This window comes from Priapulus caudatus, unplaced genomic scaffold (assembly GCF_000485595.1).
Source record: "Priapulus caudatus unplaced genomic scaffold, Priapulus_caudatus-5.0.1 Scaffold611, whole genome shotgun sequence".
Classification (NCBI taxonomy): domain Eukaryota; kingdom Metazoa; phylum Priapulida; class Priapulimorpha; order Priapulimorphida; family Priapulidae; genus Priapulus; species Priapulus caudatus.
In genome coordinates, this window is record NW_014577672.1 from 29817 (window position 1) to 35073 (window position 5257).

Consider the following 5257-nt stretch of genomic DNA (forward strand, 5'->3'; position numbering starts at 1 on the left):
ACACACACACACACACACACACACACACACACACACACGCACTCGCAACCTATATACATGTGCCGAATTATCGTTCATGAAAAAAACCATTGAGACTCTTACGTTGCACGTAAACCCCCTACTTTACACACACCCACGCAACTGCAAGATGTCTCTCTCGAAATAAAAAAAAACGCACTGCATGAAAAAATGCGACTGTAAACCACGCACTGAATTTAAAGTAGGGCAAGAGTTTAGGCATATAGTCTTGCCCGATCGATAATCGATAATTATTTCCATTGATTCTATCCCGTGTCGCACGCTGTTTCCCTCGATGTTAGATCAGTCTCATGAAGCCGATTGCCTTGCTTCGACTCTACAGCTTAGAGACGATCAGCTCGTAGTGTAAACCCACGATAAACCAAACCGTACGAATTCACAATCAAATACATACGCGCTGAAGATGAACGATATCAGCATGATATCAGTGATATTTTTTTTATAGAATTGCGAGCTAACCGATGCAGGGTTTGGGTAGGTACGCCGTAATCAAACTATCAAACTATGAAAGTTAATTAATTAACAAGTACATTAATCACGATGACTTATGATGAAGACAAAGCGCAAGATATCTATTGGAATTTTAAGTAGGGTTCGCGCTTAACATGCACGTGTTATGGCGTCGCATAATACTAAACTTGTCGAACAAATGCCGAAGTTCTGTACGTAACTGTAACCGTTATTGCTGTGATGGTTTATATCGATAACCATTCACGTTGCCTCTGACAGCACAGCTTCATAAATTCACAATTAAGACAATTTTGCAACGCCATCGATCTTTTGAAATGAGACGCTTAGACGCGTAAATTTCCCCGATTGTAGATTAAACTGGTAAGAAACAAAATGAATGATAAAGTAATCGATATCTTTACTCCGTCCCCAACACTGTGGCCGGGTACTTATGGGATAGCATGCTCTATTCCTTTAATTTTCTCGGTTTTCTAATAAAGGATTGTCGAAGATTTAAGATGTCAACTTGGCTCGTGGTTGAGAAATAGACTTCCCATCAAACACTAAAAATTTCCATAGAAAATTTACCAGCACGTATAGAAATCGATAATGAATTAGTTAATCAAACTGTCGGTCGGTCGGTCGGTCGGTCGGTCGGTCGGTCGGTCGGTCGGTCGGTCGGTCGGTCGGTCGGTCGGTCGGTCGGTCGGTCGGTCGGTCGTTCGGTCGGTCGGTCGGTCGGTCGGTCGGACGGTCGGTCAGACGGTCGGTCGGTCGGTCGGTCGGTCGGTCGGTCGGTCGGTCGGTCGGTCGGTCGGTCGGTCGGTCGGTCGGTCATCCACACCTTACCGACGTCAGGTTCGAGGACAGGTTCGACGTCAGGTTCGAGGTTACGTCAGGTTTGAGTATGACGGTGATCGGAAGGACTATAGTGGCATGTACGAACCCAAGATTTCCTGGTGAAGCTACAGTGCAGTTCGCACGGACCTGTATGCCGTAAGGGGAGACGGAAGCCTGAAGACTACAGATTACATTAGACTGCGTCTAATGGCTTCGATAAATCACCCTCTCGCTCTCTCCCTCTCTCTATCTCTCCCCCTTCTCCCCCTCTCTCCCTCTCTCTAATTCCCTTCCCTATTCGCTCTCTCTTTCTCTCTCTCTCTCTCTCTATCTATCTCTCTGTCTCTCTCTCCCCCCTCTCTCCCCTTCTATCTATCACTCTCTCCCCCTCTCTCTCTCTTTCCCTCTCTCCCTCTCTCTCTACCTTTCTATCTATCTCTCTCTCTCTCCCTCTCTCTCTTTCCCTCGCTCCCTCTCTCTCGCTCTCTCCTCTATCAATCGACATTGTCGGCAAATATCTCAGCTAATAGCGTTCACTTTGATGGATGCTCGACTTTCCTCCTCCTTGTTAGCGTAGAAAGGAAGCCCCCGACATGAAAGGAGGCCCCCTGCATGAAAGAAAGCCCCCTGCATGAAAGAAAGCCCCCGACATGAAAGCGCTTACGACCCCCGCGAATCATGAGAAACGCAAACCGTCGGCTATAAAAAAAAAAAGATGGGATCTCGCAGATATCGTGATTTCTGTTCTTCGTAGCTTGTATCTTCGTATTTCGGTTGCATGTAATCCACCCCCACAGACATACGGCAGGATCGCGTCGGAAAGCGAAACTTCTACACTACCAATCACGCGTAAAAAGAGCTGATAGTTAACATCGAGCTCTGTGAAGAAGCGTCAAGACATGGTGGATACACCGACCAACGTGTTGTGGACACTATAATATACTAATATAGATATATAATATAATATATATATAAACAGAGATAATATACTAGTTAGACTAGTTAGAGTCGCTATATATTTCGATGGTTATGGAAATAGGGACTTATCGTAATTTCTCTGTCATCGGTATTAACCATCGATTAACCATCGATTAACCATCGATTAACCATCGATTAACATGAATGGTTCATTATAGAATCGTCATATATCTCACTCTCGCTTACGTATTTCGCTACGTCACCGCCACGCTGCATCGAGATGCTTTCCTTGACATCATCTCTCGTTCATCGCTGTGCTCCAAATGTCCCAGCTGCTACATTTTCCTAAAGTGTACGCAGCTGTTTGCAATCTAAAGCCTGTGATTTGCTTGGGCAATTACCATTTTTGATATGGAACTTAGAAATCTAGTCTAGCCGTAAGTGCGAAAGATTTGGCATCAATTTTGTACGTTCGCTGCGTATTTTACGTACGTATAGTTCCGTATAATGTAGATCGCAGCTTGGCTAGTCACTGTAATTATTTTCTTCGGTTAGTGCCGGACAAAACGGCAAATGAAACGCATTATAAATATTCCTTTACATGAATTTATATCAATGACATATCTATTACATGAAAGGCGTGATAGCGTCCTTCAAGAGGCATTAAAAAATATAACGAACTGGTTTATATTACCCGCGCAGAAAAGTATAACGAAAGCAAACGAAATAAATTACCTTATTATATATTCCTTATTTTACTTCCGCGCAAATAATTGTGTATGCGTGATGAATGCAGAGTTAAGAAACGCCGTTAATTAGTCTAATTAAAGCACTTATCGATGGTTTCAAAGGAATTTCTCAAGGGGAACGTATGCAGATATAGGACCTGTCTCGTTTAAATGATATGCCTCATATTATTAATGGTGCTAGCAGCGCGCTATCAGACTACCGAAAACTATCTCAGCATGTTACAATAGCTTGGTTTTATTGTTGCATGTTCATGTGTATCTCATGACTTTTCGTTCATTACATCAGTAATAAGTTAGTGCACGCAAAACGAACTAGTTACTATCGGTGTAGAAGCGTTGCTATTATGAATTTACAAGATATTATGATATGATATATTATGATATGATATATTATGATATGATATATTATGATATGATATATTATGATATGATATATTATGATATGATATATTATGATATGATATATTATGATATGATATATTATGATATGATATATTATGATATGATATATTATGATATGATATATTATGATATGATATATTATGATATGATATATTATATGATATATTATGATATGATATATTATGATATGATATATTATGACTATTATAGCAGCGGATTTTTTTCGCTATATATATATTCGAATGCCAAACAAAAGGAGAATTTATGCTGAGAGTTCAGCATGTTAGGATCACAGTGCTTTAGTTGGGTAAATGTGGTGATGTTGCATGCGTTAGTTGTTGCAAAATTTAAGTACGATGAAAATTCCATGCCTAGTCATGAACGCGTCTGTTTTCATTAGTCAATCTTCTACAATAAAAAGTGGTACGACTTTTTTAGAGGGGATAATAACATTTGTTCGACCTGCAAGATGAAAACTGTCCCTAGGCATATTATATCCTGTGAGTCACCAATGAAAACAGCAGCAGGGCAATAAACGAAATTACGTTTATTGTTATTAATATTATATAATATATATATTATATTAATATATATATATATATTATTATATATATATATATACGTATATATATATTAAATGCGTAAGAGTATGAAAGCATTATTGCATCGGTTATTTTAGCGGCTTTGAGAAGAATTGCCGTGAATGATGTTATCTGGCGGAATTTTATGAGGATATTTAATTTATGGATAATGCCGACAGCCAATCACGTGACAACCAAATCACGTGACAAGCATAAGTAGAAAATATAATATGAATGTATAATCGAAAACGATAATGTCACGGAAATCCGTAGCTATATATAGACGTTTTTACTGTATTGCCATCGTAATAGGTTAGGGTTGTGTCCGTGTGGACTCGGCGGATAGATTAAAGCATGCGTCAGTATTAATGATTATATATACGAATGGCTATAGGCGCCCCTATATAAATTATCACGGAGTAATGGAGTATATATACCGCCGTGCGTGCGTGCGTGCGTGCGTGTGCGTGTATGTGTGTGTGTGTGATGTGTGTGTGCGTTATGTGCGTGCATGCGTGCGTGTGTGTGTGGTGTGTGCATGCGCTGTGTATGTGTGTGTATGAGAGAGCGAGCATGGCGTACGCTTGTCTTACGTGTTTGTGTGCTGAGAGAGCGAGCATGCGTGGTGTGTGTGTGTATGTGCCATGTGTTTACGAGGGTGTGTGTGTGTGTGTGTGTGTGTTTGTGTATGGTACATGTGTGTACGAGTGTGTGTGTGTGTGTGTGTGTGTGTGTGTCTGTGTGTGTGTGTGTGTGTGTGTGTATGTGCATGTGTGTACGAGTTTGTGTGTGTGTGTGTGTGTGTGTGTGTGTGTTATGTTTGTGTATGGGCATGTGTGTAGCGTGTGTGTGTGTGTGTGTGTGTGTGTGTGTGGTGTGTGCGCGCGTGTGTGTACGTGTGTGTGTGTGTGTGTGTGTGTGTGTGTATGTGCGTGTGCGTGTGCGTGTGCGTGTGCGTGTGCGTGTGCGTGTGCGTGTGCGTGTGCGTGTGCGTGTGCGTTGTGCGTGTGCGTGTGCGTGTGCGTGTGCGTGTGTGTGTATTGTGCGCGAGCGTGTGCGTGTGTATGTGCGTGTGCGTGCTGCGTGTGCGTGTGTGCGCCTCGTGCTATTTCTGTTTCACTACAGTGTTGTTTTATTTTCTACGGTGTTGTTTATTTTCTACGGTGTTGTTTCTTTTCTACAGTGTTGTTTCTTTTCTACGGTGTTGTTTCTTTTCTACAGTGTTATTTCTTTTCTATGTGTTGTTTCTTTTCTACGGTGTTGTTTCTTTTCTACAGT